This window comes from Oncorhynchus tshawytscha, linkage group LG05 (genome assembly GCF_018296145.1).
Source record: "Oncorhynchus tshawytscha isolate Ot180627B linkage group LG05, Otsh_v2.0, whole genome shotgun sequence".
In the NCBI taxonomy this organism is placed as follows: Eukaryota; Metazoa; Chordata; class Actinopteri; order Salmoniformes; family Salmonidae; genus Oncorhynchus; species Oncorhynchus tshawytscha.
In genome coordinates, this window is record NC_056433.1 from 55,258,237 (window position 1) to 55,268,042 (window position 9,806).

Consider the following 9,806-nt stretch of genomic DNA (forward strand, 5'->3'; position numbering starts at 1 on the left):
CTAGCAAGCCTCAGTGTGTCTTAATGGCCTGGGCTAATGTGACCTGCTACTGGACACTTGGACAGGGCTCTCCCCCAGACACACGCTACACACTGCAGGTCAATATGTAAGATGCCATCACATACTACAACATCTACTGCACAAGTAACTGCTTGTGATTATATTAGGCCCCTCCAGAGTGGCACAGCGGTCTAAAGTGCTGCATCTCAGTGCCAGAGGTGTCACTACAGACATTGGTTTGATTCCAGGCTGTATCACAACCGGCCGTGATTGGGAGTCCCATAGGGCGGCGCATAATTGGCCCAGCATTGTCCGGGTTTAGGGTTTGGCTGGGGAAGGCCATCATTGTATATAATAATTTGTTCTTAACTGACTTGCAGAGTTAAATAAAAGTTAAATAAAAAATAGACTGCATTAGTTAGAAATCAAGGCCAGTAAATCCTTCAATATGTATTTCCTCAACCATGAGGGAAACAAAGGCAGACTGACATGTTCCAGCACTGGTGCCACCACAGAATGATTCATTCTAAACTCAGCAAAAAAAGAAACGGCCCTTTTTCAGGACCCTATCTTTCAACGATAATTCGTAAAAATCCAAATGCCTTCACAGATCTTCATTGAAAAGGGTTTAAACACTGTTTCCCACTGTGACCTTAATTGCCTACCGTCTGTAAGCTGTTAGTGTCTTAACGACCGTTCCACAGGTGCTTGTTCATTAATTGTTTATGGTTCATTGAACAATTAATGAACATGCACCTGTGGAACGGTCATTAACACACTAACAGATTACAGACGGTAGGCAATTAAGGTCACAGTTATGAAAACTTAGGACACTAAAGAGGCCTTTCTACTGACTCTGAAAAACACCAAAGAGAAAGATGCCCAGGGTTCCTGCTCATCTGTGTGAACGTGCCTTAGGCATGCTGCAAGGAGGCTAGAGGACTGCAGATGTGGCCAGGGCAATAAATTGCAATGTCCGTATTGTGAGACGCCTAAGACAGTGAGTGCTACAGGGAGACAGGATGGACAGCTGATCGTCCTCGCAGTGGCAGACCACGTGTAACAAAACCTGCACAGGATTGGTACATCCGAACATCACACCTGCGGGACAGGTACAGGATGGCAACAACAACTGCCCAAGTTACACCAGGAATACATCATCCTTCCATCAGTGCGCAGATGGTCCACAATAGGCTGAGAGAGGCTGGACTGAGGGCTTGTAGGCCTGTTGTAAGGCAGGTCCTCACCCGACTTCACCGGCAACAACGTCTCCTATGGGCACAAGCCTACCGTCGCTGGACCAGACAGGACTGGCAAAAGGTGCTCTTCACTGACGAGTCGCGGTTTTGTTTCAGCTGGGGTTGATGGTTGGATTTGCGTTTATCGTCGAAGGAATGAGCGTTACACTGAGGCCTGTACTCTGGATGCCTGATCGAGGTGGAGGGTCCGTCATGGTCTGGGGTGGTGTGTCACAGCATCGTCGGACTGAGCTTGTTGTCATTGCAGGCAATCTCAATGCTGTGTGTTACAGGGAAGACATCCTCCTTCCTCATGACAGCATGACAATGCCACCAGCCATACTCCTCGTTCTGTGCGTGATTTCCTACAAGACAGGAATGTCAGTGTTCTGCCATGGCCAGCGAAGAGCCCGGATCTCAATCCCATTGAGCACGTCTGGGACCTGTTGGATCGGAGGGTGAGGGCTAGGGCCATTTCCCCCAGAAATGTCCGGGAACTTGCAGGTGCCTTGGTGGAAGAGTGGGGTAACATCTCACAGCAAGAACTGGCAAATCTGGTGCATGTGGCCCACTGTCATCTCCAATCTGTCAGTTACTGTAGGACTATATAATGTATACAGTGTGATGTGTATAATATGTACAATGCCTTAAGAAAATATTAATACCCCTTGACATATTCCACATTTTGTTGTGTTACTAATTTCAAACGGGATTAAAAGTGAACCTCTTTTTGGAAATGTTTGCAAATGTATTGAAAATTAAATACAAAATATCTAATTTACGTAAGTATTCACACCCCTGATTCAATACATGTTAGAATCACCTTTGGCCTCGTTTACATCTGTGAGTCTTTCTAGGTAAATCTAAGAGCTTTGCACACCTGGATTGTATAATATTTGCACAATATTCTTTTACATTTTTTTGAAGCGCTGTCATGTTGGTTGTTGATCATTGCTAGACAGCCATTTTCAAGTCTTGCCATTGATTTAAGGCAATTTAAGTCAAAACTGTAACTAGGCCACTCAGGAACATTAATTGTTGTCTTGGTAAGCATCTCCCAGTGTCTGTTGGAAAGCAGACTGAACCAGGTTTTCCTCTAGGATTTTGTCTGTGCTTAGCTCTATTCTGTTTCTTTTTATCCTGAAATACTCAATAGTCATGCCAATGACAAGCATACCCATAACATGATGAAGTCACCACCATGCTTGAAAATATTAAGAGTGGTACTCAGTGATGTGTTGTTTGATTTGCCCCAAACATAACGCTTTGTATTCAGGACATAAAGTTCATTTCTTTGCCACATTTCTTGCTGTTTTACTTTAGTGCCTTATTGCAAACAATATGCATGTTTTGGAGTATTTTTTATTCTGTACAGATTTTCTTTTCACTCTGTCATTTAGGTTAGTATTGTGGATAACTACAATGTTGTTGATCCATCCTCAGTTTTCTCCTATCACAGCCATTAAACTAACTGTTTTAAAGTCAACCATTGGACTCATTGTGAAATCCCTTAGTGGTTTTCCTCCTCTCCAGCAACTGAGTTACAAAGGACGCCTGTATCTTTTTAGTGACTGGGTATATTGATACACCATCCAAAGTGTAATTAATACCTTCAACATGCTCAAAGGGATATTCAATGTCTGAGATTTCATTTTTACCCATCTACCAATAGGTGTGGCATTGGAAAACCTCCCTGGTCTTTGTGGTTGAATCTGTTCTAAATTCACTGCTCGACTGCGGGACCTGACAGAGAAATGTATGTGTGGGGTACAGAGATGAGGTAGTCGTTCAAAAATCATGTTAAACACTTTTATTACACACAGAGTGAATCCATGTAACTTGTTAAGCAATCTTTACTCCTGTACTTATTTAGGCTTTCCATAACAAAGGGGTTGAATACTTATTGACTGAAGAAGATTCAGCTTTTAATTTTTAATTAATTTGTAAAGATTTCTAAAAACATAATTCCACTTTGACATGGGGTATTGTGTGTAGGCCAGTGACACAAAATCTAAATGTAATCCATTTTAAATTCAGGCTGTAGAACAACAATGTGGAAAGAGTCCAGGGGTGTGAATACTTTGTAAAGGCACCGTGTGTCTACAGCAGGTGTTGGCATTAAGTTTTTGTCCGTTTTTTACACCATACAGTGCATTCGGAAGGTATTCAGACCCCTTGACTTTTTCCACATTTTGTTATGTTACAGCCTTATTCTAAAATGGATTCAATAGTTTTTTCCCTCAATCTACACACCATACCCCATAATGAAAAAGCAAAAACTGTTTTTTAGAAAACTTTATTTACATAAGTTCAGACCCTTTACTCAGTACTTTGTTAAAGCACCTTATGCAGCAATTACAGCCTCGAGTCTTCTTGGGTTTGGAGCTACAAGCTTGGCACAAACGTATTTGGGGGGGGGGTTCTCCCATTATTCTCTGCATATCCTTTCAAGCTCTGCCAGGTTGGATGGGGAGCCTCGATGCACAGCTATTTTCAGGTCTCTCCAGAGATGTTCGATCGGGTTCAAGTCCGGGCTCTGGCTGGGCCACTCAAGGACATTGAGACTTGTCCCGAAGCTATGTTGTCTTGGCTGTGTGCTTAGGGTCGTTGCCCTGTTGGAAGGTGAACTTTCGCCCCAGTCTGAGGTCCTGAGCTCTCTGGAGCAGGTTTTCATCAAGGATCTCTCTGTACTTTTCTCCATTCATCTTTCCCTCAACTCTGACTAGTCTCCCAGTCTCTGATGCTGAAAAACATCCCCACAACTTGATGCTGCCACAACCATGCTTCACCATAGGGATGGTGGCAGGTTTCCTCCAGATTTGACGCTTGGCATTCAGGCCAAAGTGTTCAATCTTGGTTTCACCAGAGAATCTTGTTTTTCATGGTCTGAGAGTCCTTTAGGTGCATTTTGGCAAACTCCAAGTAGGCTGTCATGTGCCTTTTTACTGAGGAGTGGCTTCCGTCCGGCTACTCTACCCTAAAGGCCTGATTGGTGGAGTGCTGCAGAGATGGGAGAACCTACCAGAAATGAGATGGTTGTCCATCTGGAAGCTTCTCCCATCTCCACAGAGGAACTCTGGAGCTCTGTCAGAGTGACCATCTGGTTCTTTGTCACCTCCCTGACCAAGGCCCTTCTCCCCAGATTGTTCAGTTTGGCCTGGAGTACCATTCAGCCTGTAGGTTGGGCAGACATGAGATGAGTGACTTTGCTGTGGAAGGTGAGGTGGCACAATGCTAGAGCTAGTCACTCTGCTCTATCAGGTCAATTTCATTTTAAAGTATCTACATGAGTATTCTATAAACATTCAGTTTGAGTTGTCTTTGTGTGTCTTGCAGTCCCCGCCCAAGAGTCAGGTGAAATGCTCAGTCCTGTGGTACTGAGGGTTTCCAGAATGCACTGCACACAGGTGACTGCAATGCCCTGAGTATGTCCGACACTTCCTGTCACCTGACCCTACCCCCACAGGTACAGACTCTGACTATATTTGACCAGTGATGTCAATACCTTTGCAACATATTAAGATGATAGCGTTGTGCAGATCTTGATATGAAGTTGAACAAATGCCCAGAAACTTGCATAGTTTTAGTTGTATTGTGTCCAATACAGTATGTATGCAATGTAAAATGGTACACATGTCTTAACTGATGGTATGAATTCTCAGCACCCAAGGCCCTATTTGGTGATGTAATCAGGAAAAACTCTGGGCCCTACCATGTTAAATACCCTTTGTTGGCAATGACAGAGGTCAAACGTTTTCTGTAAGTCTTCACAAGGTTTTCACACACTGTTGCTGGTATTTTGGCCCATTCCTCCATGCAGATCTCCTCTAGAGCAGTGATGTTTTGGGGCTGTTGCTGGGCAACACGGACTTTCAACTCCCTCCAAAGATTTTCTATGGGGTTGAGATCTGGAGACTGGCTAGGCCACTCCAGGACCTTGAAATGCTTCTTACGAAGCCACTCCTTCGTTGCCCGGGCGGTGTGTTTGGGATCATTGTCATGCTGAAAGACCCAGCCACGTTTCATCTTCAATGCCCTTGCTGATGGAAGGAGGTTTTCACTCAAAATCTCACGATACATGGCCCCATTCATTATTTATTTTACACGGATCAGTCGTCCTGGTCCCTTTGCAGAAAAACAGCCCCAAAGCATGATGTTTCCACCCCCATGCTTCACAGTAGGTATGGTGTTCTTTGGATGCAACTCAGCATTCTTTGTCCTCCAAACACGACGAGTTGAGTTTTTACCAAAAAGTTATATTTTGGTTTCATCTGACCATATGACATTCTCCCAATCTTCTTCTGGATCATCCAAATGCTCTTTAGCAAACTTCAGACGGGTCTGGACATGTACTGGCTTAAGCAGGTGGACACATCTGGCACTGCAGGATTTGAGTCCCTGGCGGCATAGTGTGTTACTGATGGTAGGCTTTGTTACTTTGGTCCTATCTCTCTGCAGGTCATTCACTAGGTCCCCCCATGTGGTTCTGGGATTTTTGCTCACCGTTCTTGTGATCATTTTGACCCCACGGGGTGAGATCTTGCGTGGAGCCCCAGATCGAGGGAGATTATCAGTGGTCTTGTATGTCTTCCATTTCCTAATAATTGCTCCCACAGTTGATTTCTTCAAACCAAGCTGCTTACCTGTTGCAGATTCAGTCTTCCCAGCCTGGTGCAGGTCTACAATTTTGTTTCTGGTGTCCTTTGACAGCTCTTTGGTCTTGGCCATAGTGGAGTTTGGAGTGTGACTGTTTGAGGTTGTGGACAGGTGTCTTTTATACTGATAACAAGTTCAAACAGGTGCCATTAATACGGGTAACGAGTGGAGGACAGAGGAGCCTCTTAAAGAAGAAGTTACAGGTCTGTGAGAGCCAGAAATCTTGCTTGTTTGTAGGTGACCAAATACTTATTTTCCACCATAATTTGAAAATAAATTCATTAAAAATCCTACAATGTGATTTTCTGGATTTTATTTTCTCATTTTGTCTGTCATAGTTGAAGTGTACCTATGATGAAAATTACAGGCCTCTCTCATCTTTTTAGGTGGGAGAACTTGCACAATTGGTGGCTGACTAAATACTTTTTTGCCCCACTGTATGTGCTGTATGTACAAAGACTTGACAGACAAGTATGTGCTGTTGCATGGAATGACATTATAAACATGGGTGGGAGTATTGTTGTTGTCAGAGGGCGTGTGGCCGGAGCTGTGCTACAGCTAGACTGAGGCCTGAGTATGGTGCAGTGACTGGGTAGGAGCTGTCAGTATAAGCCTACACCAGGCAAGGAGGTAAAATACACACACACACACACAACACAGACCTAATGTGTGTCCTAGGCTTTAGCTCAGCTCATTCATTGATTTATCAGTAGCTGTCACAATAATGAATACATTTTTGTGTGGATGTATTGTATTCCTTTATACTCACCCTTTTACACTGATCTTCAGCCCGCTCTGCTGGCCCAAAGGCAGTGGTGCGGAACCTGAGCAGAAGTTTCCCTGCAGTGGGAGTCTGTTCCTCTGGAGCAGAGGTATGGCTTCAGCTGCAACTACAGCCTCTACGTCCAGATTGAAGAGGAAATCTTGAGGTTGGATGTTGGAACTATTCTATTGACTTCCTCCATTGGAGTAGACAAGTTGTTCATCCATATGTGTGTGTTTATGTGCACTTGTGCATGTGTTTGTGGATGTTAATCCATATGTGTGTCTGTATGTTGTGTGTGTTTGTTCCAATCCAGAGGGCATTGATTCAGTGGACACCATCCTGCTGTGCTCACTGTCCTGATACTGCTGACCTGCCTACATTGGAGACAGAGGTGAGAGAGCCATAGAGAGAGCAGCCTAGATGGCCTGCAGTGCAACTCTCCCCATGTCTTATCAGCCTGCTGCATTCTACCAGACCCACATGTTTCCTTGGCTGATTCGCAGCAGACTGCAGACTGGCCTCCACTTAGTCTGAGAGTCTGATAACAGTGTCTGTTCTCTGCAGGATAAAGCAGAATCTCTGACCTTAAGTCCCTGACCCTGCACATAGTAGCCTGTCAACCTGGAACTCCGAGACTAAGTACACAACAGTCTTTTTCATTGACGGGGTGGGTACTTTTGAATGCCAGATAGCAAAATGGGACTGTGCACTACAAAATGGAAAAACACAGATCCACTACACATATCTGTAGATAAATGCTCTCATTGAAGATCTCTGGAAGTCAAAAGAAACTACACAGAGTAGGACTCATTTTGTAAAAGTATTATTTTCATTGATTACTTTGTATTGCACTTTAATGCTATTGTTAGTCTAACCAATATTACATGTTTAAAGTTATTATTATAATTTCAAATACAGCCCCATTGTCCCCACTCACCCAGTAGGGGGCAGAAACCTATTGATTTTGAATGCACAATGAACAAAAATATAAACGCAACATTTAAAAAGTGTTGGTCCCATGTTTCATGATCTGATTTTTTTATTTATTTAAAGTTACATATGCAAAAGCTTATTTCTTTCAATTATTTTGCACATCGGTGTTAGTGAGTGTCTCCTTTGCCAAGATAATTCATTCACTTGCATATCAAGAAGGGGGGTGCTGAGGAGTATTTCTGTCTGTGTAATAAATCAAAAATCAAATTTTATTTGTCACATGCGCCGAATACAAACAGGTGACCTTACAGTGAAATGCTTACTTACAAGCCCTTAATCAACAATGCAGTTAAGAAAAATATCCCCCCCAAACAATGTCATAAAAGTAACAAATAATTAAAGAGCAGCAGTAAAATAAGGCGCTATTGTGGAGAAAAACTCATTCTCATTGGCGGGACCTGGCTCCCCAGTGGGTGGGCCTATGCCCACCCATGGCTGCACCCCTGCCCAGTCATGTGAAATCCATAGATTAGGTCCTAATGAATTTATTTCAACTGACATTTCCTTACATGAACTGTAACTCAGTAAAATCTTTGAAATTGTTGCATGTCAGTATAAGTGATAGTACCATTTCTTAGGACGTCTGATCCCTGGCTGCAATATTTTGAAACTGTATTTACTGTTCCTTGTTTTTCTATCAGATTTCCTGAGTTTGTTTCTGTTATAACACACTGAGGTTTTCATTGTCTTACTGTGCTTTCTGGCAAAGTCAAAGTGCAAGGCCACATGAAAAGTACTTCAAAATAGATGAATCATATGTACTATATATAAACGTTTACAAATATATGCTGAAATATCGTCTTATCTACTGATTCATGTCTAACTCCTGGTATTTAGCTAGTCTTGTGTTATGAGCGAGGCTAGAAGGGTGTCATGCCAGGCTAGAACATAAACCTACCCCCAGTCTAGTCCTAATGAAGAAACAGAAATCCTTCAATTATCCCAGCTCCTTGGAGTCCTGCTGTTGCTTGGTAATGTTAATTATACAGTCCCAGCAGGATTTGTAAAAGTAATTTTGCTTTTGTAAGACTGTAAATTTGTCTTGTTTCGCAGATTATTAATGTTTCCACATACTGAGCCCATTACTCAGCGTGGGTCCACCCTGCTTTGATTAATGCCCACAACTAATGTCATATTTAGACCCAATTTCGTTTTTACTACCCAGCGTCAACCGGCCAACTTCAGTCACGTGTGAGTCAGTATACCTGGGGCTTTTTGTTGTTGTTGGAGGATAGCATGTTAAATACTGTACAGCCTACTGAATTAAGGGTCAATCACTGTATGGAAATCTATGCACATGTTATTCAAGTAAGCAATATTGACCCAGGACAGTGAAACTATGCATGGGGTGTAGAGCTGGGACGATTAAACGAAAATGATCCAGCCCTGACCATACCGATCACTTATCGCAGGCATTTTGCTGATATCGTTATTTACGTTAAGTAGCCTATACTAGAGAAATGTTAAGTTTGAAATTAAATACGTTTGTTAATATGGATGATGGCACAATTGATGGATACAACCATCAACCTAGTAGGAGTAGTTTAAAGGATAATAAATGAATAAAACTGCACATTGTTATAAACTAATCGTCATATTTATTGTTATTACATATATTCAGGCAATTTATCGTAATATCCATATCGCCCAGCTCTAATGGCGTGCCTGCTGAGGTCTGTAGCCTACTGACTAGAGTCGATAGATTTTGGTTATGTCATGATTGAATATAAGATATTGTTATTGCCATGTTTGGAGTGATAAATTATTACTTGCCTTGAATGCCCAAGGCAATATCATATAACAACTCTAATTAAGATATAAAACATTATTTATCACACTTGTCAACATGAATGTAGTACCATGGGTTTCCCCCAAATTCCCAGTAAGTTTACACCGATCTATGGAAATGCTCTTAAATATCCCCAAAGTTGTATGGCTCATTTATCAATAAATACACAGTACAGTGAAGTTCATCCGCCTCCACACAAATCAGCTGCTGTCCACTGTAGGCTACTAAAACTAAATACTTTACCACCAGCAAGACAGACTTCTGCTCAGCTTTCTTTTATTATTACTGAGAGTGTCAATTCAAATTTGGAGCAGATAATGTAGGCCTACTATTCGACGTCAGATTGTGGGAGTAAAAAATGGCA